Source organism: Oncorhynchus tshawytscha, linkage group LG09, assembly GCF_018296145.1.
Source record: "Oncorhynchus tshawytscha isolate Ot180627B linkage group LG09, Otsh_v2.0, whole genome shotgun sequence".
Classification (NCBI taxonomy): domain Eukaryota; kingdom Metazoa; phylum Chordata; class Actinopteri; order Salmoniformes; family Salmonidae; genus Oncorhynchus; species Oncorhynchus tshawytscha.
Window position 1 is genome coordinate 83487851 of NC_056437.1, and position 25928 is coordinate 83513778.

Below are 25928 nucleotides of genomic sequence, written 5' to 3' on the forward strand. Positions count from 1 at the left end.
GCTGCAGGATTATTTTCCTGCTGTAGCAAACTGTCTCAAATTAAGATCCTACATCTGTACATCTGTTTTATTCTCCCAAATGCTTGTTGAAATATGTAATGGTATTTCAACAAAGATTTTATGAAAACAGCATTTGGATTATACTCAGTCTCTCGAATGATTAAAGACAGGATATTCTCAAGAAAATGGACTAATACACTGCATTCTATCTAGAAATTCAAATCTATATCAGTACATGCTACCTACACCGATAACCAAATGAGGTCGTTTCAGAGATCTTACCTATCAAACACAAGAACATTAATAGTACACTGAATACAAATACATACGGTATGTTTACATACTGTACATCACAATTACCACTATAGAAATCCATATTCCCTGACATTTCTGAGTTGCAGCTAGTGAATTGTTCTGAAGTCCCTGGGATATTGTGTTTGTTATGTCCCTGTGTAGGGAGGCCTCATAGGGAGAAGTGGAGATGGCTGTGTGGAGCCCTGGTGTGATGGAACAGACCTGGTAGCGTCCCGGCAGCTCCCCGGCAGAGCTGTCACTTCCCTCCCCTGTTACAGGTGCTCCACACAGGGGAACTGGCAGCCCTGACGGACGCCTCCTCCCAAGGATTTATGGGAAATGACAGCTCCAGCTAAATAAAGCCAGAGAGTGGCGAGGGAGGGAAGGACACGGAACTTCCAAACGACCAGCACACAGGGGCTGACACTATCTGGAATTTATTTCCCAAGCTCTGACTGGCAATTTAGTTCCAAAATGTGCTATTCGTACTGTAGGCCTTAGAAACAGAGCAGAGTGGAGCCCCCAGCCCCGGCCTTCTCCTACACACCTCTGTGTTTGTAGGTAATGGTCTACCAGGTCTTTTTTCCTCTGTGTTTGTGGGTAATGTTCTACCAGGTCTCTTTTCCTCTGTGTTTGTGGGTACTGGTCTACCAAGTCTTTTTTCCTCTGTGTTTGTGGGTAATGTTCTACCAGGTCTCTTTTCCTCGGTGTTTGTGGGTAATGTTCTACCAGGTCTTTTTTCCTCTGTGTTTGTGGGTAATGTTCTACCAGGTCTTTTTTCCTCTGTGTTTGTGGGTAATGTTCTACCAGGTCTTTTTTCCTCTGTGTTTGTGGGTAATGTTCTACCAGGTCTTTTTTCCTCTGTGTTTGTGGGTAATGTTCTACCAGGTCTTTTTTCCTCTGTGTTTGTGGGTAATGTTCTACCAGGTCTTTTTTCCTCTGTGTTTGTGGGTAATGTTCTACCAGGTCTTTTTTCCTCTGTGTTTGTGGGTAGTGTTCTACCAGGTCTTTTTTCCTCTGTGTTTGTGGGTAATGTTCTACCAGGTCTCTTTTCCTCTGTGTTTGTGGGTAATGTTCTACCAGGTCTTTTTTCCTCTGTGTTTGTGGGTAATGTTCTACCAGGTCTTTTTTCCTCTGTGTTTGTGGGTAGTGTTCTACCAGGTCTTTTTTCCTCTGTGTTTGTGGGTAATGTTCTACCAGGTCTTTTTTCCTCTGTGTTTGTGGGTAATGTTCTACCAGGTCTTTTTTCCTCTGTGTTTGTGGGTAATGTTCTACCAGGTCTTTTTTCCTCTGTGTTTGTGGGTAATGTTCTACCAGGTCTTTTTTCCTCTGTGTTTGTGGGTAATGTTCTACCAGGGTCTTTTTTCCTCTGTGTTTGTGGGTAATGTTCTACCAGGTCTTTTTTCCTCTGTGTTTGTGGGTAATGTTCTACCAGGTCTTTTTTCCTCTGTGTTTGTGGGTAATGTTCTACCAGGTCTTTTTTTCTCTGTGTTTGTGGGTAATGTTCTACCAGGTCTTTTTTCCTCTGTGTTTGTGGGTAATGTTCTACCAGGTCTTTTTTCCTCTGTGTTTGTGGGTAATGTTCTACTAGGTATTTTTTTCTCTGTGTTTGTGGGTAATGTTCTACCAGGTCTCTTTTCCTCTGTGTTTGTGGGTAATGGTCTACCAGGTCTTTTTTCCTCTGTGTTTGTGGGTAGTGTTCTACCAAGTCTTTTTTCCTCTGTGTTTGTGGGTAATGTTCTACCGGGTCTTTTTTCCTCTGTGTTTGTGGGTAGTGTTCTACCAGGTCTTTTTTCCTCTGTGTTTGTGGGTAGTGTTCTACCAGGTCTTTTTTCCTCTGTGTTTGTGGGTAGTGTTCTACCAGGTCTTTTTTCCTCTGTGTTTGTGGGTAGTGTTCTACCAGGTCTTTTTTCCTCTGTGTTTGTGGGTAGTGTTCTACCAGGTCTTTTTTCCTCTGTGTTTGTGGGTAATGTTCTACCAGGTCTTTTTTCCTCTGTGTTTGTGGGTAGTGTTCTACCAGGTCTGTGTTTGTTTTTTCCTCTGTGTTTGTGGGTAGTGTTCTACCAGGTCTTTTTTCCTCTGTGTTTGTGGGTAATGTTCTACCAGTGTTCTACCAGGTCTTTTTTCCTCTGTGTTTGTGGGTAATGTTCTACCAGGTCTTTTTTCCTCTGTGTTTGTGGGTAATGTTCTACCAGGTCTTTTTTCCTCTGTGTTTGTGGGTAATGTTCTACCAGGTCTTTTTTCCTCTGTGTTTGTGGGTAGTGTTCTACCAGGTCTTTTTTCCTCTGTGTTTGTGGGTAATGTTCTACCAGGTCTTTTTTCCTCTGTGTTTGTGGGTAATGTTCTACCAGGTCTTTTTTCCTCTGTGTTTGTGGGTAGTGTTCTACCAGGTCTTTTTTCCTCTGTGTTTGTGGGTAGTGTTCTACCAGGTCTTTTTTCCTCTGTGTTTGTGGGTAATGTTCTACCAGGTCTTTTTTCCTCTGTGTTTGTGGGTAGTGTTCTACCAGGTCTTTTTTCCTCTGTGTTTGTGGGTAATGTTCTACCAAGTCTTTTTTCCTCTGTGTTTGTGGGTAATGTTCTACCAGGTCTTTTTTTCCTCTGTGTTTGTGGGTAATGTTCTACCAGGTCTTTCTGCTGGCGAAAATCACATTTGCTACATGGCTGACTCTCAATGAATTATTTCACATTTCACTTACTTACCTTTTTAAAGGTTAATCTATTCTACGTCAAAGGAACATTTCACAGCTACAAATGAACGGTCCCCCTTCTTCTAACTAACTCTAAAGGCGTGGAGCATTGGGGTGCTTAAAAACTCAATTTCAAACTTCATAACTTAACCATTCTGCAGCATATCTGAATGCACACGGATCGCCAGGCGACTGATTTTCTTTGCATTTACATATGGACTATTTTTAATTGAGCAGAAACTGCTGTGTAAAACAGTGCTGAACTAATACTGGGGCTGAAATATCATTACACTGATGGAAGCCGGCCTCTATGACTTTTATTGGCAGCATGCAGAATAAATGTTCAATCCAGACACATCCATGGCTGCAGAGGCAGAGTAATCGACTTTTCAGACAAAATGGTGTGGAAAATGACGTGTTATGCCTAAATCCAACCTGGTGCACAAATGGACACAGTATCAGTCAGATGCACACCAGCATTGGCTTTTTCACAGATGTGATTGGGCAGATGATACTGGAGGACTGATGTGCTGGACCAGTGCTTCAGATGAAATGACCATTTTCAACCATGTCATCTAGTTCCAAAAATGTCTGCACATTTTGTTCTGTCTAAATAAAATGATGGTTCGGGTCCAAAATGTTGCTGCATGATATACTCGCATTATCTTCCCACACACACATCAACAATCCCACAGGAATTGGAAATTCACCATGATACATGCAAATCAAGTAAGATTTAAGAAGAGGTGAAATTGAAAATATAGAGATTTAACACACATTTTTGAATACAAGAAATGTGAATATTAATGATGTATGAATATGAAAAATAGAGTGCTCCCCCTAGTCTAAATGTAACGTACAAGTATAGCACACTGTATATCTCTGTATTAGTGATGCAGAAGTTTGGCCACAGACATTTAGAATTCTCTCCCAAGGAACAGCAGCTCGCCTCGGTCCTTTTTCCAAACAGATATCCCAGCGTATTGACAGGGTTGTAATGTTGCCAGAGCGCGGGGGAGCGGCACTCTCTCAACGTTTTTCAATTTGAGAATACACAGTGCTGGTAAAACTACTTCTGGAAAATGTATTCTGATAAATTCTAAATCAATTATATTTAATGACCACTAAAATGCTATGAAAACCATAGAATGTTAAACAAAATTAATAGTCTATGTGTAGCAGCCCAGATGTAAATGGTAGTTTCTTCCCTGTCTTTTTTCTGGCAGTGGCGAGAATGATGAAGAACTGTAAGCTATGTGTGTGCACTGCGAAAGCCTGTCAGAGGCGTGACCACTTTGGCCAATCAGAACGTTGAAAAATAATCACTAGCAGTTCCTATCATAAACACCATGAGAAGCTTTAAAAGGCACGTCCACAGTGGATCAGGCTGGCCAGAGCCTCTTCCTCTGGGATTCGGGGAAGAAGACATTTACATCCTGTGCCAATTCTTCTCCCTCCTGTGCGCCGCCACCATCAATGGCTTTGGGGACATTGTTCACAGTAGGAGAGAACATGTGCCACGTGAGCTGAGACCACTGCTTAAGGGACAGATCGCAATTTACTGGGGGGAGTGGTGGACCAAAATTGTCACACTTGTTTTTGCTGTGGGGATGGTTGTGTGGTTTTTTATTGGGGACAGGGGAGGTTAGTGTGTTTTTCCTCAGTTTACATTCTCTTTTGCAGGTTTTACTATATAATGTCTTCCATCCTAGCCACATTTCCTCATGTGCTTGCATCCACATACCCTATATCAGGTGTTTAGGTACTTCCCTTATGCACTACGCTTTTCCGTGTGCTAACTTTTACTATCCCGCAGGTCAGTATAGTCTACCAGTCTAAGTGTCTATCCTGCCCCCTATCCACCATTCATAGTAACAATGGTAGGTGGATCATTTTTCCAGATCTGCAATAGTCTAACTATACTGAAAGAAACATGTAAAGTGTTGGTCCCATGTTTCATGAGCTGAAATAAAAGATCCCAGAAATGTTCCGTACACACAAAAAGCTAAAATGTTGAGCACAAATTTGTTTACATCCCTGTTAGTGAGCATAATACATCCATTTATGACTGTAATAAAGAAAAACAAACTTTCTGATTGGCTTGGCCAGGCTCCCCAATGGGTGGGTGGGCCAAAATCCATAGATTAGGGCCTAATGAACATATTTCAATTGGCTGATTTCCTTATATGAACTACAATTCAGTTAAATATTTGAAATTTAATGTTGCTTCTATATTTTTTTAGTGTAGAATTATATTATCTAGAATGATGTATTCTATAGGCTACATCTGTCGGTAAGGAAATGATGAAGTCATTTACATTTTGAGCTCCCTCACCTAAAACAATAGCACTACACCACTGCATATTGATTGGCTAATGTAGTGACCTATTCAAGCCGGGCAAGCTGCTTCCCCAGTGCGAAGACAAAGGGGCGCAGACCAATAAACTAATATTAATCATCACAATAGGACACAGTTAAACATTGATTACGTAAAGGACCTTTCACTGGGTGTTTCAACTCTGACTCCAGACTAATATGAGTTCAGTGATCCCCCTGCTCTCCAACACCCTCTTCCCTGTCATATTCACTATCTCTATATCTTCCAGCCGCTGCCTGGAGGAACACCACACAGTCTCACACAGTCTCTCTCTCACACACACACACACACACGCACACACACACACACACACACACACACACACACACACACACACACACACACACACACACACACACACACACACACACACACACACACACACACACACCAGGTTGATCATGGCGCATGGTCACTCTGTAGTGAGGCAAGCTCTTTCCTCATTAGGCTGCGTGCTCGCCACTCTCCAAAAAAAAAATCACTGTCACCAGACCTCAGCTGAAAAACACATAATTGATGTTGTGCCCTGCCTCAATCGGCTCCAATGTTTAACAGCTTTTTTTGTTACTCGTGTGTGTGTGTGTGAGTGTGTGCACATGCATGCACGTGTGTGTGTGTGTGTATGTTCGTAGTTTGTCAATGTAGAAGACCCCCTAGGGACCAGAGATTCTCAAGCCATCCCAATCCCCCCTCCCCCCCACACACACACAACAACACACACACAACAACACACACACACACACACACACACACACAAATCCATCATCAAAACGACCTGCTGGTAAAAACATTTTTTTCCCCCAGTCTACAATAAGATAACAGAAAAGCGCTTTGGTTCTTTTTGTTTCTGTTGTGGTATCTCCCTCTGTTGTTTCTGTTGTTTCATCTCCCTCTGTTGTTTCTGTTGTGGTATCTCCCTCTGTTGTTTCTGTTGTTTCATCTCCCTCTGTTGTTTCTGTTGTGGTATCTCCCTCTGTTGTTTCTGTTGTGATATCTCCCTCTGTTGTTTCTGTTGTGGTATCTCCCTCTGTTGTTTCATCTCCCTCTGTTGTTTCTGTTGTGGTATCTCCCTCTGTTGTTTCATCTCCCTCTGTTGTTTCATCTCCCTCTGTTGTTTCTGTTGTGGTATCTCCCTCTGTTGAAACATCTCCCTCTGTTGTTTCATCTCCCTCTGTTGTTTCTGTTGTGGTATCCCCCTCTGTTGTTTCATCTCCCTCTGTTGTTTCTGTTGTGGTATCTCCCTCTGTTGTTTCTGTTGTGGTATCTCCCTCTGTTGTTTCTGTTGTGGTATCTCCCTCTGTTGTTTCTGTTGTGATATCTCCCTCTGTTGTTTCATCTCCCTCTGTTGTTTCTGTTGTGGTATCTCCCTCTGTTGTTTCATCTCCCTCTGTTGTTTTTGTTGTGGTATCCCCCTCTATTGTTTCATCTCCCTCTGTTGTTTCTGTTGTGGTATCTCCCTCTGTTGTTTCTGTTGTGGTATCTCCCTCTGTTGTGGTATCTCCTCTGTTGTTTCTGTTGTGGTATCTCCCTCTGTTGTTTCTGTTGTGGTATCTCCCTCTGTTTTTTCTGTTGTGGTATCTCCCTCTGTTGTGGTATCTCCCTCTGTTGTTTCATCTCCCTCTGTTGTTTCTGTTGTGGTATCTCCCTCTGTTGTTTCATCTCCCTCTGTTGTTTCTGTTGTGGTATCTCCCTCTGTTTTTTCTGTTGTGGTATCTCCCTCTGTTGTTTCATCCTCCTATCTGTTGTTTCTGTTGTGGTATCTCCCTCTGTTGTTTCATCCTCCTATCTGTTGTTTCTGTTGTGGTATCTCCCTCTGTTGTTTCATCTCCCTCTGTTGTTTCTGTGGTGGTATCTCCCTCGTTTGTTTCTGTTGTGGTATCTCCCTCTGTTGTTTCTGTTGTGGTATCTCCCTCTGTTGTTTCATCTCCCTCTGTTGTTTATGTTGTGGTATCTCCCTCTGTTGTTTCTGTTGTGGTATCTCCCTCTGTTGTTTCTGTTGTGGTATCTCCCTCTGTTGTTTCTGTTGTGGTATCTCCCTCTGTTGTTTCTGTTGTGGTATCTCCCTCTGTTGTTTCATCTCCCTCTGTTGTTTCTGTTGTGGTATCTCCCTCTGTTGTTTCATCTCCCTCTGTTGTTTCTGTTGTGGTATCTCCCTCTGTTGTTTCTGTTGTGGTATCTCCCTCTGTTGTTTCATCTCCCTCTGTTGTTTCTGTTGTGGTATCTCCCTCTGTTGTTTCTGTTGTGGTATCTCCCTCTGTTGTTTCATCTCCCTCTGTTGTTTCTGTTGTGGTATCCCCCTCTGTTGTTTCATCTCCCTCTATTGTTTCTGTTGTGGTATCTCCCTCTGTTGTTTCTGTTGTGGTATCTCCCTCTGTTGTTGGGTCTGTTTTGTGGCGATGCGTATCTGCCCGCTCTCACCTGAGGATCACCCTCTTATTTCTCCTTCACCACTTTATTAACTGGAATGGACTGCTCTATCACAGAGAATATGTATTTAGGGGTTCTTCCTAAAGGCAGTTATTAATATCATAAATATTTGATGCTACTTTGTGTGACCCTGGAGAGACTGACAATGAAAGGGGAAGGCGAGGTATGAAGGTTAACGCTGGGGGACAGGCTGATTAAATGTATACCGGGTGGCTGGGCCCGTTAAACTTTCTAATGAAATGGACTAAATAAACAATGTAGTCATAGAGCATGTTTACGACAGAGCCCGGGAAGACTTTGGGGCATGTTCCTGCCTACATTGAAGTTGTTCTGCGAGATAGAACTAATTCTGTTCCCTCCTGATAAGCGACCTCCAAAATGTTGCAAATGAAGTTGTATGGTAATGCTTTTCATTTCCTCAGTGGCTCCCTGCCCTATAATTAGCATATTTTTCACAGAGGTCTGCAGAGAAACTACCTTTCAAAACTCTGTTAAGGAAACAACTCAATTCTGTTTTTGTTGTCTCATGGCAGTGGAAAATAACTATTTCCTTCAGTTTCTGTTTACCATATTGCTTTGTTGCAGAGAGTGTGTAAACCATACATCTTGTCTGGGCGAGACTAATATACCATCTTAACCAAAATGTCAAACATAACCTTCAAATATTTATTATGGAACCTAAAAGTAACACTAGTGAACCAACCTTACAATGATTCTCAGAGAGAGAAAACCGAGTGATAAATTAACTAAATCAAGCTAGCACATATTTGCAAAACATGTAGGCCTAACAGCAATCCCCAGCAGCTTATACTTAAACCGTAAGAAGTTGGCACATGTGGAGATACCATTGCCCGCTTATTAAAAGTTTTGTAATTGCTGATACCCAATACCCAAAGGTCTGCTTGAGAATTCAGAAAATAAATGGAAAAACAGCCAGAAAGCTCAAGGAGCAGAGCAGAACCCTTGAGTGAGTAATAATTTAATCAGCACATCTGAATGTTTAAACGAGTCAAGAATGCAACATTGATGTACCCCGTGAATATACTTTCCCTTACATCCAGCCATGGTTGAATACTTCTAGCCAATGATTTGAGGCCAACATATCTAGTTTGACTTTGCCGTGGTCTAAAACAGTCCCCCAACCAACGCTTCTCATGCATAAAGTGTAATTAAGCCTAGAGAGAGTGAAAAGACTACCACAGCCCTACCCAATATGATTGGTACCGGCTACCAGTGATCTAAATCACTACTTTAAACTGGGTGGTTCGAGCCCTGAATGCTGATTGGTTGACAGCCGTGGTATATCAGTCCGTATACCACGGGTATGACAAAACTGCTCTAATTACGTTGGTAACCAGTTTATAATAGCAATAACCTCTGGGGTTTGTGGTATATGGCCAATATACCACGGCTAAGGGCTGTGTCCAGGCGATGCGTCGTGCCTAAGAACAGCCCATAGCCATGGTATATTGGCCATATACCACACCACCTCGTGCCTTATTGCTTAAATGGAAGATGCTGCTAGAACACATAAATAATACACAGAGAATGGCATTCACTTAACAATTGGCTTTTTCCTTGAACCAGCCTTCCAAAGCGCTTTAATAACAGCTCAAGTTATGAAAATGATGTCCCAAGGCTGAAGAAGGAATACATAAAGCTTTCTTTTTGGTAGTCTGTCTGCTTATAAGAATGTAGATGTATGCAACTAAATGTTTTCCAGCACATAAGGCAATTTGCTTTCCATAAACATCTTCCTCTAAGAAAATAATGAGGGAGAAAATAAATGGGAAAAATGCCTTAGTGTTACCAGGAACATTACCAACTTCTCAGTAAAATAAATTATGAATTGTGCATGAAAGCTGCAGGCAAATTCCAAAATGAATGTTATATTAATTGAGAAAGCTTAAATGACTCTCTTGTCGGAGGTTTTTTTGGGCCTTCTCTTGGTGTTCTGAATATCATACTGTACCTCTGAGGATGTCTCAGGTAACTTTCTTTGGGTTTTCAGAGGCTCTGGTGGCTGTGTTATGTAGGCCCCTCAGACGTCAGGGCCTTTGATAGGTATTGATCCTACGCCCTCCTTGTCACATAAGTGGGAGGTAAAGTGGGGCCTTGCAAGAACAAAGCACACACTGAGGAAGAGACGTTGTTGTTGTTGTTTTTTCTAAAAGAGGATGCTTCTGTGAAGTTTACCAAAAACACAGGGTTCAGGCCTTTTTTGAGGACATGCTGAAAAGGGAAGTGAGTCTCTCTCTCTCTCTCTCTCCCTCTCTCTCTCTCTCTCTCTCTCTCTCTCTCTCTCTCTCTCTCTGTCCTTGGAGCCATCGATCTCTGATCTCTCAGTTCTTTCCCTGAAGGCATTCTTTCTGGGAGTGTTCATCACATGCCAAACATGTGTATGACATCTAAGTGCTCTCTCACAGTCTAATGATTCTGGGATTAGCTGACACTTTCTATGCCATGTGAAATGTAAACCGTTTTGAGTCTATGGTTAAATGTAGATTTCAAAACAAAAAAATGAAGACCTAACCTGGTTATGTGTGTCAATACAACACACCTACTCTACATGAGTTAGTTTACATTCAAGATATTACAAGAGGACCATTAAACATAGATTTACTAGCATCTTGTAACAGGATACTGTAGTCCAACCTAAACACATTTTGGACAGAGAATACATGCATGGGCCTATGGTACATAAACTTTAAACTGTCCATGGGAATTCCAGTTCTTGTCCCTTTTGTTAAAGCTGGAGTAGAAAAGCCTGGGCATAACACCATAACACATGTGATGTAAACTGTAAGCTGTTCCCCATCCCAAGCATGCTGCTGTGAGTCAGACTGTGGCATTAGGGCCAATTGGATGTGTTTAAAGGAGAGCAGGGCTGTAGACACCACGCCTGGCTCTCCCCTGCCTGCATTACCACTGGAGCTGATGACAAGTGCAGAGCAGCCTTGTTGTGTCTTTAATACAGCGGGAGTATTCTCCAGGGGAAATGCAATCTGTGTCCTCCGAACGGTATTACCCCGCGTGTCAGCCGCTATCACATTATACTCACCCTGCTCCAAATGGGAGAAGGAAATAGGAAATCGCCTCAGCCAGAAATGAACCAGAAGCATAATCAAAAAAATGTGTGTGACATCAGTACAGATCTGCACCCAGCCCAGACATCCCCTAGCTGAGCACTAAACAATAAGCAGTGGAATTGCTTGGGATTCTTTAGCGGTTGAAAGAATGTACGCCCCTTTTTTCACCCCTAGGCATCTATTGGCTTATACCAGCTTAGACGTTTAAGATATGAGATAAAAGGGGTATGCTATCCTGATATGTTTTTCACCATGCCTTTATTGCCAATAGAAGGAGACAGCAAGAGCAGAGAAATCCCCAAAGCGTTAGAGAGACATTGAACACAGTGTCTGACCTCAGTTTCTAACATTACTAAATATCTGCCAAAATACTCTCACCACTATAGCTGGAATCATCCGAGCTAAAAGAATCCTGTTCCATATGTATCATCACATGTATGACAGTGAGTCAGAGAATAGTGTAGATAGTATAAAGAGTGCAAGTATCAATATTGTATACAGTGATACAGTAAAACGTATGCTATACAAATACATATAAGTTACATACTAACACTCAATTCCACATACACACACTCCTATACTTCCCTTACTAAAATAGTCTGCATGTGAGAGACAAAGACACAGCACATAAGAGGATCAAGTTAGGTAGCTATGTATGTGTTTGTGTGTGTGTGAGCATGCTCTGCACACATGTGTGTGTGTCAGCGTTAAGTCCCTGTGACTGAGAGGTGAAAGGACTGTTGTACTCACAGTTGTGCTCGTTTCCCTGCGGTCTGTCGGCTTGTCAGAGTTTCATCCTCTCGGTCTGGCTATCCCTTAGCTGGGCAGGGGGCTTTCTGTTCCTCTGCTCTGGACGAGGTGTGGTAGAGAGACTTAGCTACAGACAGAGAGAGAGATAGAGAGCAAAGGAATGAATGCGAGAGAGAGAATCAGAGAGAGAGCGAGAGAGCGACAGAGAGTGAGGGGTGTCCTGCGATTGGCCCGTCAGTCCGGGAGAGGGAGCGTTGGTCTCAGTGGTGTCAGAGTCACGAGCGATGAGTCTGTTTGCTCCTATTTAAGAGGCAGTACAGTCAGCCGCTGCATGGATTCCAACAGCACACACTGCTAACGTAGGCACGCTCACTGGCTGCTGCTCACATGCTGCATACACATCACAGTCAGGGAGGGAGGGAGATAAATAAGAAGAGGTGGAGAAAGGAGGGGGGAAGTGATAAAGGGAGGCAGACAGATACAGAGGGCCGATGACAGCTTCAAGCTGAAGCTTCTCCTTGGCTTCTCATCAATGACAGGTACTGAACAACAACAGAGAGAAAGAGAGAGAGAGAGATGTAGGTATCCCCTCCACACCACCCTCAGCTCCAAAACACACACACACACACACACAGACCCACACGCACACAGAGAATATTCACACAAGCACACAAATCCCTTCTCCCCCAACCCCATCTCAATTACCATAGCCGCGGCTAGCAGATGTTTGGGAGTTGTCAGATCTCAAGCTCGGCTCGGGGAGAGATGTGGTTCTAACTTATCTCATCTTATTTAACTGGGCAGTAATCAGAAAACAGTGGCAAGCTCATTTAGAGTCGGGTTGGCTGTGCAGCGCTGGGGGTGGCGGGGCCACGGACACAGACAGAGGCAAATGGCAATTATCATATCCCAAGTCACAGAACAGCACCCCACAGGTTCCATTAAGGCCATTAGCACTGGGGGCCAACACTGAAACTGATCCCAGGCCTGTAGGATAGACAGGGCAGCAGCGTCTGTGAGAGGAGGCAGTGTGCACTGTAGCACTGACCTGGCCAAGGGGTACTCCGTTAAGATTGATCATCAACATTTTAAATGGAGAATTGAGGGCAGTCATGTGAGTGGAAGGATTCAGGGTTTGTGTTTGGTTGTAAAACTGATTTAATGACGTCCTGACAATGACAACACATGTTATCATGCTGTAGATTCAATATTCCTCCAGATTGTGCTCAATGGAATCTTCTATGTTTCAATGGAATCATCTATGTCTCAACGGAATCATCTACGTCTCAATGAAATCATCTACGTCTCAAAGGAATCATCTACGTCTCAAAGGAATCATCTACGTCTCAAAGGAATCATCTACGTCTCTCAACGGAATCATCTATGTCTCAATGGAATCATCTATGTCTCAAAGGAATCATCTATGTCTCAACGGAATCATCTATGTCTCAAAGGAATCATCTATGTCTCAATGGAATCATCTATGTCTCAAAGGAATCATCTATGTCTCAACGGAATCATCTATGTCTCAACGGAATCATCTATGTCTCAAAGGAATCATCTATGTCTCATACGAGCAGGACAAGAAGCATTAGGAAGAATATTGGTTTTGACATTTTCCGCCGTAATGCTTAGTTTGACGATGAATGTCACGCTCAGTCTTTTTTTCCTCATTAACTATGGGGACCGCACACCAGCACCAATCTGCTCCCTCCGTCGTCCCACAAAGTCCCTGGAATCCTATTCTCTGTCCTCTTCACTCCACCAAATTCAATTAAAAAGAGAAATTGGCAATTAGATCACTGTTATGATCCTGTAACAATGATCTAATGTGTAATTCATTGGCTTGGCGCTCCCTCGGGGGGTCCTGCTTGATGGAGTGGCTCTGAGACTCCTTGGCATTCACCTCGGCCGGCGCAGCGCGGGGCGGAGTGGGCTCTCCTCTCGGCCCCCCGTCACCATCATCCAACCTGGTCTCTACTGTCTCACCACCACCACCACCTCTGCTGGCCCGCGGCAACAACTCACTGTACCCACACATACTGTATACACACACACTCATAAATAAATGTGCACACACACGGATACGCATACACACAGTGATTTGCTTTGTTTTATATGCATAAGCTTCATTCGGCAGGTTGCTGGTGTTTAAAGAGGACAGAGAGCACCCACAAGCACATACCCCTACATGTCGCCTCTCGCGGGAGAACCCTCGGCAATGTTTCCCTCCATTTAATTAACTAAATTCCAATCTGTGGGGGGGTAGGGGTGCACTCCAGGCTAAGAATCACATTGAGATAAGGGGTGAGGGTGGTGAGGGAGGAGGGGGGAGTTTACCCTCAACACACCCAAACCCGGTGTGTCTTGTCACCAGCCCTGTGACTGTAGCCCTTTGGGCAGCTGACCCGACAGCACCACCAAATGGGGAATGTCTGCTACGCTTAGCATCATCCTCCTGGAGCCAGGTAGTGGCCACGTGTTTATCTGTCGCTACAAAGCCTTGTTACCTGGCAACATTTAATACTTTATAGAGGTTTTATCTTATCATAGCCTCTAGGGTATATTTAGTCCTGGGATAAATGCAACAAACACACGCAGACAGACACAGTATTGCAGACCGACACACAAACACAGACACACGGATACACACACGGATACACACACCCACAGTGATTGCTCGGCTTGGCTCGTTTAGCACTTCTAAGGCAGAGATCCCCAGAGGCCAGCTATCACATCCAGTTACCGTGGCACCAGACATGCCCAGACCCACCTGGCTGCTCTCACCTCAATCTGAGAAAGACAGGAGGCACTGTAACCATGTCACACAGGACACACACACTGAATCACAGACGCACAGAGACACACACTGAATAACTGATTAACATACTGTATGCCAGACACACACTGAATCACTGAATCACAGGCGCACAGAGACACACATTGAATCACTGAATCACAGACGCACAGAGACACACATTGAATCACAATCAGAACCACAGACGCAGAAAGGCCCAGGCACAGAATCACAGACACACAGAATCACAGAAAAGATTGGAGTCAAATATATCGATATAAACAACATAAGCCAACACACACACACACACATAAGCCAACACAAACATACTAGAGTGACACACAGACACTCTACCATCACCCCAGGTGTACGGTGACGAACAATGACATTGCTCTACAGTCGCTATCTTTCCAAATCTAACCCAAATTTCCAACGAACCATCCGGCAGAATATGAATCATCAGCCAGTTGTCCTGGGAGACCAGATTGACAGTTATTCTTTTCAGTCACTGCCTCTTTTCATAATTTGATTTGTAAATAACTGAAAATGAGTCAAATGATCAAAGCATACAACACTGCCAGTAGGAATGACAGGTAAAATAAATGACAAACAGCTATATTAACAGGAACGTAAAGAAGGGCCCTAATGAGAAACCTCTGCCTTCATTGGTGACTCACATTGATGGCTGGAGGTAATACAGACGTAATGGCTGCTAAAGTAGGAGACAGAGAAAAGAGAGGTGGTGAGAGAGAGCGAGAGAGAGAGAGAGTGAGAGAGAGAGTGATAAGCAACAAGGTAGAGGTAGTGGAGGAGAGGAGGACTGGCCGGTGATTAGTGCGCTCCAGCGTTGGTTGAGGCTGACATGTCACAGGTTGACATGGGATGCAATTATGGAGGGGAAATTTGCGGGGCCCTCAGGCATGTGGCAGCCATGCTGTCAACTCTGGCTGATGTGTGGGCTCTTGGCACCGGCAAAGATGTCACAGGTGCTTACTGTATACTTCACTACAGCAGCATTCCTATAAAATTGGGCCTAAGTTTAACCAGGGGAGGTTGGAGAGGAGAGTGCGATGGTTACAGGCCATGGTGTGTGAGTGTGTATGTTTGTGTAGGTTTGAAAAGGTGGGTGTGTGCACGCTTCGGTCTGTCCCTGTGCAAGCACTTGAGCGTGCGTGTGTGTGTGCGTGTGCATGCGTGTGTGTGCAAAAGGTGCTATGATGGATAGCGCCACAGTAGAACAGCTGTTTTAACACAAGTAGGCTGTTAACACTAATCTACCCCCAACTCCTACCTGATGCCTCAGTCTCACTGCCTCTCAGTCCCTCACTCTCTCCCGCTCTCTGCTAAAGCCACCAATCTCCATTGTGACTGGACCAGTTTCTCACACTGTTCTCCCCATCTTCTCTGTGTCTCCCATGTCAGCTCTTGTGTATAAGTCCCCCTGCAGTATAAGTAAGCACTTTAAGGCCCAAGGCAAATTACCTCAGCAGGACACAGCACACTTTTCTCTTATTTTCTCCTCTTATCAAACCTGGGCCTCCTCACAGAACCAGCAGCACACGACTCCAGCTTAAAGGCCCAGTGCAGTCAAAATGTGATTTACCTATACTTTATATGTATTGAGTATACCAAACATGAGGAATACCTTCCAAACATTGAGTTGCACCACCTCCCCCTTTCCTTCAGAACAGCCTCAATTCATCCTGGCATGGACTCTACAAGATGTCGAAAGGGTTCCACAGGGATGCTGGCCCATGTTGACGCCATTACTTCCCACAGTTGTGGGAGGATGTCCTTTGGGTGGTGGACCATTCTTGATACACACAGGAAACTGTTGAGCGTGAAAAACCCAGCAGCGATGCAGTTCTTAACACAAACCAGTGCACCTGGTACCTACTACCATACCCAGTAAAATGTCACTTAAAACTTTTGTCTTGTTCACCCTCTGAATGGCACACATACACAATCCATGTCTCAACTGTCTCAAGGGTAAAAAAATATATATATATTCTTTAACCTGTCTCCTCCCCTTCATCTACACTGACTGAAGTGGATTTAACAAATGACATCAATAACAGATCATAGCTTTCACCTGGATTCACCTAGTCAGTCTATGTTACCTTTATTTAACCAGGCAAGTCAGTTAAGAACAAACTCTTATTTTCAATGACGGCCTGGGAACAGTGGGTTAACTGCCTGTTCAGGGGCAGAACGACAGATTTTGTACCTTGTCAGCTTGGGGATTTGAACTTGCAACCTTTCGGTTACTAGTCCAACGCTCTAACCACTAGGCTACCCTGCCGCCCTGGCCAGACCAGGTGTCCTTAATGTTTTGTACACTCAGTCTATATTTCCATACTATGAGGTTGGAATAATACTGTGACATTTTTAAATGATGATGCCCTTTTAGTGTAAGAGCTGTTTAAAAGACCACCTGAAATTACAGCCTGTTTTAGTGGGATGGAGGTTTGGACTGTCTGGTGACGTCACCAGCCGAGTACATTTGTTACAGTTTTTCTGAAGCGCTTTGGCTCAATTCTCAAATGATTTTTTTTTCAAAACAATAAGTTCAAGTCTCTGAACAATTCGTTTCTTGTTCACACCAGATTTGAATTTCTTATTTATTTAAGCAAAATGCACGTGTTTTGGCATGTGTGCAAAAGAGTAAGCACAAATGCACATGGCTTGCTGATCAACACTGATGAGTTGATTCTCAGTGAAATTGTCACAACTTCTAAACATTCTTTCATCGTGTGACTCATCACATGCAAAATGATCCATTCAATGATCAAAATCAGTCAGACATACATGTATATTCCATAAATATCTATGACATGGAATGTTTGCGATGTCTGCTTAATTGGCAAATTACTTCCCAAGAGACATAAGTAATGAAATAGGAATCACAATCTTACCAATCAAGTTTGGAAGCATATACTGTACACTACCGTTGAAAGGTTTGGGTTCACTTAGAAATGTCCTTGTTTTTGAAAGAGAAGTACATTTTTGGTCCATTAAAATAACATGAAATTGATCAGAAATACAGTGCCTTGCGAAAGTATTCGGCCCCCTTGAACTTTGCAACCTTTTGCCACATTTCAGGCTTCAAACAATAAGATATAAAACTGTATTTTTTTGTGAAGAATCAACAACAAGTGGGACACAATCATGAAGTGGAACGACATTTATTGGATATTTCAAACTTTTTTAACAAATCAAAAGCTGAAAAATTGGGCGTGCAAAATTATTCAGCCCCTTTACTTTCAGTGCAGCAAACTCTCTCCAGAAGTTCAGTGAGGATCTCTGAATGATCCAATGTTGACCTAAATGACTAATGATGATAAATACAATCCACCTGTGTGTAATCAAGTCTCCCTATAAATGCACCTGCACTGTGATAGTCTCAGAGGTCCGTTAAAAGCGCAGAGAGCATCATGAAGAACAAGGAACACACCAGGCAGGTCCGAGATACTGTTGTGAAGAAGTTTAAAGCCGGATTTGGATACAAAAAGATTTCCCAAGCTTTAAACATCCCAAGGAGCACTGTGCAAGCGATAATATTGAAATGGAAGGAGTATCAGACCACTGCAAATCTACCAAGACCTGGCCGTCCCTCTAAACTTTCAGCTCATACAAGGAGAAGACTGATCAGAGATGCAGCCAAGAGGCCCATGATCACTCTGGATGAACTGCAGAGATCTACAGCTGAGGTGGGAGACTCTGTCCATAGGACAACAATCAGTCGTATATTGCACAAATCTGGCCTTTATGGAAGAGTGGCAAGAAGAAAGCCATTTCTTAAAGATATCCATAAAAAGTGTTGTTTAATGTTTGCCACAAGCCACCTGGGAGACACACCAAACATGTGGAAGAAGGTGCTCTGGTCAGATGAAACCAAAATTGAACTTTTTGGCAACAATGCAAAACGTTATGTTTGGCGTAAAAGCATCACAGCTCATCACCCTGAACACACCATCCCCACTGTCAAACATGGTGGTGGCAGCATCATGGTTTGGGCCTGCTTTTCTTCAGCAGGGACAGGGAAGATGGTTAAAATTGATGGGAAGATGGATGGAGCCAAATACAGGACCATTCTGGAAGAAAACCTGATGGAGTCTGCAAAAGACCTGAGACTGGGACGGAGATTTGTCTTCCAACAAGACAATGATCCAAAACATAAAGCAAAATCTACAATGGAATGGTTCAAAAATAAACATATCCAGGTGTTAGAATGGCCAAGTCAAAGTCCAGACCTGAATCCAATCGAGAATCTGTGGAAAGAACTGAAAACTGCTGTTCACAAATGCTCTCCATCCAACCTCACTGAGCTCAAGCTGTTTTGCAAGGAGGAATGGGAAAAATTTCAGTCTCTCGATGTGCAAAACTGATAGAGACATACCCCAAGCGACTTACAGCTGTAATCGCAGCAAAAGGTGGCGCTACAAAGTATTAACTTAAGGGGGCTGAATAATTTTGCACGCCCAATTTTTCAGTTTTTGATTTGTTAAAAAAGTTTGAAATATCCAATAAATGTCGTTCCACTTCATGATTGTGTCCCACTTGTTGTTGATCCTTCACAAAAAAATACAGTTTTATATCGTTATGTTTGAAGCCTGAAATGTGGCAGAAGGTCGCAAAGTTCAAGGGGGCCGAATACTTTCGCAAGGCACTGTACATTGTTAATGTTGTAAATTACTACTGTAATGGCTGATTTTTTTTATGGAATATATTCATAGGTGTACAGAGGCCCATTATCAGCGACCTCCACTCCTGTGTTTCAATGGAACGTTGTGTTAGCTAATCCAAGTTTGTCATTATAAAAGGCTAATTGATCATTAGAAAAACCCTTTGCAATTATGTTAGCACAGCTGAAAACTGTTGTTCTGATTAAAGAAGCAATAAAACTGGCCTTCTTTAGACTAGTTGTGTATCTGGAGCATCAGCATTTGTGGGTTCTATTACAGGCTCAATGGCCAGAAACAAAGAATTTCCTTCTGAAACTCAGACTATTCTTGTTCTGAGAAATGAAGGCTATTCAATGCGAGAAATTGCCAAGAAACTGAAGATCTCGTACAACACTGTGTACTTTTTCCTTCACTCGTCTAAAGAAGGCCAGTTTTATTGCTTCTTTAATCAGGACAACAGTTTCATGACACAAGGAGAGACCCAGATGCAGATGGTTGGAGTCTTACAATATGTATTAATCCAATAGGGTAAGGCAGGTGAATGGTTCAAAACCAGTTCAGAGTCCAAACGGTACCGAATGGCAGGCAGAATCAAGGTCAGGGCAGGCAGGATGATCAGGCAGGCAGGAAAGTAGTTCAGAGTCAGGCAGGGGTCAAAACTGGGAAGACTATCAAAAATAGAATAAAGGCGTACAGGGAAAACACGCTGGTTGACTTGACTAACATACAAGACGAACTGGCACAGAGAGACAGGAAACACAGGGATAAATACACTGGGGAAAACAAGCGACACCTGGAGGGGGTGGAGACAATCACAAGGACAGGTGAAACAGATCAGGGTGTGACAGGGCCCCTGTACGACCTATGTAGATATTCCATTAAAAATCACCCGTTTCCAGCTACAATAGTCATTTACAACATTAACAATGTCTACACTGTATTTCTGATCCATTTGATGTTATTTTAATGGACAAAAAAATTGCTTTTCTTTCAAAAACAAGGACATTTCTAAGTGACCCAAAATTTTGGAACGGTAGTGTATATACAACGATCAAAGGGATCATGCTGTTTGTATGTGGCTGCTATGAAAATGAACTGTGATCAGGGTGTATTCATTCTGCCGATTCTGTTGAAAAACATTTCTTAAAGGGAAGCAAACAGAAAAAAACTGGAATTAACATACCTGAATTTGTCCAATAGAAACTCTCATTTGCAACTGTTGAACTAATGATTACGCCTTAGATCAGCTAGATGCAGGCCAGAGTGTGCAAGGCGGTATTGAATGTGTCAATATCTGTTACCTTAATTTCTCATATTTCTCTCAACCTGTGCACCTACGTTGTAATCTTTCATTCATGGGCTAGGTTGTAACAACCTCATGATGGGTATAGGGAAAATGTGATTATCATGTAGTAGCCTAAACTTATTGATGTTACATTGTGCTGGGTAAGTGGAATATGACTGACAGTCATCCAATATGCTGTAATAAAAATATGGCCATGCACAGTAAAAGAAATTGTCCTCCCTCATCTTTAACGCAACCAACCACCACTGAACCTGTAGCTTTTACCGAAGGACAGTGGATCGTCTGGATTTCTGTCCGGCCTTTCTTTAAAAAAAATCATAAACCCATTTTCCCGAAAATTGATTTGTACAAAGACTTCCAGACTACCATCATGGGGCTTGAAAGCCAACTCTAGCAGGCCATCAGGTGTGATTTTCCACTTCAGACATTTATTTTTTGCTGCAGCAGCACAGCAATGGGCTCTCTGAGAGCAGGGTGGTGTTGGTCGGGTCTCGGTGTGCAACAAAATGCTTGGTTGCACTGACAGTGAGCACCCCACTATCATGTGCAGGGGAACAGGGATTAGACAACACAGTGATACCCAGCAAGATGGCCAGATGTCCTCCATTCAATAACAACTTGTCTCAGCAACATTGATCTATGTACATTCACATCCACTCATGCTTGTATAACATGTTTAGAGGGAGGGCAATAAGGAGGCTAACACCTGTAAAGTGGATACATGAGAGGTGGTAGACATGACCTGTTTACAGAGTTATCACGGTCACTGAGGCTTTGTTAGTGTTGTTACTGTTAGCCTCAGTGTTGTGTAGCCAACAGGCCCTGTGTGTCCCTGTGTCCTCTACCCCCCTTAGTAGCGGAACATATAAGTCCCCCCCCTAATTCACAGCCCAACAACTCAGCTGGTGATGGAGGCAATGGGGGCCTGATTATATCAGGAGAACAAGGGCTAATTAAATAGGGGTCTGATCACTGAGGAGTAAATTATTTAACACCAGAGACTCAACTCTCTCTTCGTTAGATCCTAAACCATAGAACTCTCCCTCCCTAGTCTCCCTGCGAGCCTCGCCTTCGTTCTCTTTTTAATGACAGCTTTACCATGCCGCTCTTTCATCTTTGGGAACTGTGTGCCATTCGGTAGAGGCAGCATGGCAGAGAGAGAGACAGTATGAAAGGTCTGTGGGCTGTGACCACTGGAACATACCCATCTACTCTATCATGGTGAGTTGATTAGACACAACATCAAAGGGAGTCAACCTACAGATTAACATTAAAGATCTCCTGGCAAATCAACACATAATTGACACAATCGGAACAAATTCATTGTTCGCCACATCCCCCTACCCCCTCTGTGTATTCACAAGTGCATTAGAATGGATAACCCTTACCACTATCGTGCACTTAGAGAAAAGCTAGTAGATTGTAAAAGTTCTGTTCTGTTGTTGTGTTCCCAAACAGGATGTGGTGGGGGACTTGTAGAAGGAGCTCAGTGTTCTGTCCCTCGGCAGGGGACTGCTATTACTACTTCTCCTCCTTAGTGTTGTGGTTTTTCTCTGACAGTCGAACTCTCTCAGGGCCAGTTTCAGACTTTCTGATCGCCCACTGGACCACTTTCCCCTCTCTCCCATCTACGCGGCAACGAATGCTAACTCCAAAAGCCAGCGTCTTGAGGTAAAGGGGAATCACTGACTTAAGATGATACCCGGCAGAGCACAGAACTACTGCTTGCAAACATTATTTTCCATTGGCAATCTGTTCGCTGAAAAACACAACCTTAACATGGGCACATTCTATTTGCTCTCCGGATATACATAAACCACAAACAACACTACCAACATTATTATTACTATATATAAACTCAGCAAAAAAAGAAACGTCCTCTCACTGTCAACTGTGTTTATTTTCAGCAAACTTAACATTTGTAAATATTTGTATGAACATAAGATTCAACAACTGATACATAAACTGAACAAGTTCCACAGACATGTAACTAACATAAATAGAATAATGTGTCCCTAAACGAAGGGGGGGCAAAATCAAAAGTAACAGCCAATATCTGGTGTGGCCACCAGCTGCATTAAGTACTGCAGTGCATCTCCTCCTCATAGACTGCACCAGTTTTGCCAGTTATTGCTGTGAGATGTTACCCCACTCTTCCACCAAGGCACCTGCAAGTTCCTGGACATTTCGGCGGAGAATGACCCTAGCCCTCACCCTCCGATCCAACCAGTCCCAGACGTGCTCAATGGGATTGGGATCCGAACTCTTCGCTGACCATGGCAGAACACTGACATTCCTGTCTTGCAAGAAATCACGCACAGAACGAGCAGTATGGCTGGTGGCATTGTCATGCTGGAGGGTCATGTCAGGATTAGCCTGCAGGAAGGGTACCACATGAGGGAGGAGGATGTCTTCCCTGTAAAGCACAGCGTTGAGATTGGTTGCGATGTCAACAAGCTCAGTCCGATGATGCTGTGACACACCGCCCAAGACCATGACGGACACTCCACCTCAAAATCGATCCCGCTCCAGAGTACAGGCCTCAGTGTAACACTCATTCCTTCGAACGATAAACACAAATCCGACCATCAACCCTGGTGAGACAAAACCACGTCTCGTCAGTGAAGAGCACTTTTTGCTAGTCCTGTCTGGTCCAGTGAAGGTGGGTTTGTGCCCATAGGCGACGTTGTTGCCGGTGATGTCTGGTGAGGACCTGCCTTACAACAGGCCTACAAGCCCTCAGTCCAGCCTCTCTCAGCCTATTGCAGACAGTCTGAGCACTGATGGAGGGATTGTGCATTCCTGGTGTAACTGGGCAGTTGTTGTTGCTTTCCTGTAACTGTCCCGCAGGTGTGATGTTCGGATGTACCGATCCTGTGCAGGTGTTGTTACACGTAGTCTGCCACTGTGAGGAAGAGCAGCTGCCCGTGCTGTCTCCCTGTAGCGCTGCCTTAGGCGTCCCACAGTACGGACATTGCAATTTATTGCCCTGGCCACATCTGCAGTCCTCATACCACCTTGCAGCATGCCTAAGGCACGTTCACACAGATGAGCAGGGACCCTGGGCATCTTTCTTTTGGTGTTTTTCAGAGTCAGTAGAAAGGCCTCTTCAGTGTCATAAGTTTTCATAACTGTGACCTTAATTGCCTACCATCTGTAAGCTGTTAGTGTCTTAATGACCGTTCCACAGGTGCATGTTCATTGTTTATGGTTCATTGAACAAGCATGGGAAACAGTGTTTAAACCCTTTACAATGAAGATCTGTGAAGTTATTTAGATTTTTCCAAATTATCTTTGAAAGACAGGGTCCTGAAAAAAGGACGTTTCTTTTTTTGCTGAGTTTATATATATATATATATATATATATATATTTTAATGCATTAACCCCTCCACCCACCCCCCACCCCCTTTTCGGAGGACAAATATCTTAGTTTTTTTACAACTTTTCTTCTACATATACATACATTTTACATATACATTTTTCATACACATTTTACATACATGGTACTTTTAAACAAAGCAGTCACATAACAATAAAACATGACCAAACATACGCTCTTTAATCCAAACCCTCAGCGACCCCCAGCCACTCCCAGCCTTCCCACCATAGACCTCAGCTCTTTAATCCAAACCCTCAGCACCCCCAGCCACTCCCAGCCTTCCCACCATAGACCTCAGACCCCCAGCCACTCCCAGCCTTCCCACCATAGACCTCAGCTCTTTAATCCAAACCCTCAGCGACCCCAGCCACTCCCAGCCTTCCCACCATAGACCTCAGCTCTTTAATCCAAACCCTCAGCGACCCTCAGCCACTCCCAGCCTTCCCACCATAGACCTCAGCTCTTTTAATCCAAACTCCCCCTTCCCACCAGCGCTCTTTAATCCAAACCCTCAGCCAGCCACTCCCAGCCTTCCCACCATAGACCTCAGCTCTTTAATCCAAACCCTCAGCGACCCTCAGCCACTCCCAGCCTTCCCACCATCAGACCTCAGCTCTTTAATCCAAACCCTCAGCGACCCCAGCCACTCCCAGCCTTCCCACCATAGACCTCAGCTCTTTAATCCAAACCCTCAGCGACCCCCAGCCACTCCCAGCCTTCCCACCATAGACCTCAGCTCTTTAATCCAAACCCTCAGCGACCCTCAGCCACTCCCAGCCTTCCCACCATAGACCTCAGCTCTTTAATCCAAACCCTCAGCGACCCTCAGCCACTCCCAGCCTTCCCACCAGACCTCAGCTCCCAAACCGACCCTCAGCCACTCCCAGCCTTCCCACCATAGACCTCAGCTCTTTAATCCAAACCCTCAGCGACCCCCAGCCACTCCCAGCCTTCCCACCATAGACCTCAGCTCTTTAATCCAAACCCTCAGCGACCCTCAGCCACTCACTCTCATATAGTATCCATTATTTTCCATTGACAATCTGTTCGCTGAAAAACAATGAACCTTGTCCTGCCACATAACAACCAAGCTATGGCATGGCAAGTCATTACATGTACTATCTATGTTTTGATCGCATTGCCTTGCCTATCCAGACATCGAATAAAAACTAACATTTGATTTGTCAGTATGTTATTATGGTGAATATATTGATCACATACTGTAACAGTGTCTACAAATACACAATAGAGGACACACAAAGTAGAAAATACTGTATATCTTAAATGTTGTTGTCATGGAAACACAAGTCAGCAACACACATTTGGAGCCTTGAAATAACTCATCCAAACCCCATAATTGTATATTTCTTTTATTTAACCTTTATTTAACTCGGCAAGTCAGCCTAAAGAAAATGTATTTGTAAATTCTATACATCCTCAGACTGTTTTGTATTGACTCAAAAGACCTACACTCCTTCATCAGTGAAGATAATGGTTTTCTAACAGCGAAATGGATTACACAATGCAGAGAACTCTGCAAAAAGTTTACAATGAGTAAGGAAAAAATGAGACCGACTATTTGACAGCTGTTCTATCTTTCTATTTCTTTATTCTCTGTGAGTAAAGCTGTGCTAATATGGACTTGTTTGTCCTAAAAGCACATTTGCAGTCCATTTACCATGAATATACACATGAGCTTAAAATAACAAAATGAATGTTGACCTTTGGTCTTAAGGCGAACCAAATGCTGCCAGGCTGTGTCCCACGCCACTAGGTAGGTGTGGAGCGATGACTCATTCTACTCCTGTGGAGGCGGGCGGAGCGGGCAGGGTACTGTCTGTGACAAGGCACTGTCGCTGTTGCTGCACCCGCTGACATGCTTACTGCCAGCATAACATTTTACTTCAATTAGATAATTGAATGAGTCAATTCCCGTCACCTCTCCCACTCACAACGTCTACCTGAAATAGACTCCCAAAATGATGTGTGTTCAGAGCGAGGGAGGGAGAGGGATGGTGAGATAGGGAGGGAGGGAGAGGGGGATGGGGGGAGAGAGCGCAGCCCATGCAGCCACACTAAAGCAGCCATGCTCTCTCTCATTCCCCAGGGAAATTGCATCACATATTGATCCGTGTT

At 43.7% G+C, this 25928-nt stretch overlaps 1 protein-coding gene across 3 annotated transcripts in view; it reads right to left on the bottom strand.

Annotated features, from left to right (window-relative positions):
* The window catches only part of LOC112235563 (RNA binding protein fox-1 homolog 3), a 310477-nt gene extending 298506 nt beyond the window's left edge, over window positions 1-11971 (bottom strand). The window contains exon 1 of one of the 3 annotated variants that reach the window (XM_042327697.1): window positions 11625-11969. The gene's annotated coding sequence lies outside the window, so the exon portion shown is untranslated. Of the gene's footprint in view, window positions 1-11624 lie in introns of all 3 variants that reach the window. The other 2 variants (XM_042327698.1, XM_042327694.1) reach the window with 2 other exon arrangements.
* Window positions 11972-25928: the final 13957 nt, after the last annotated feature.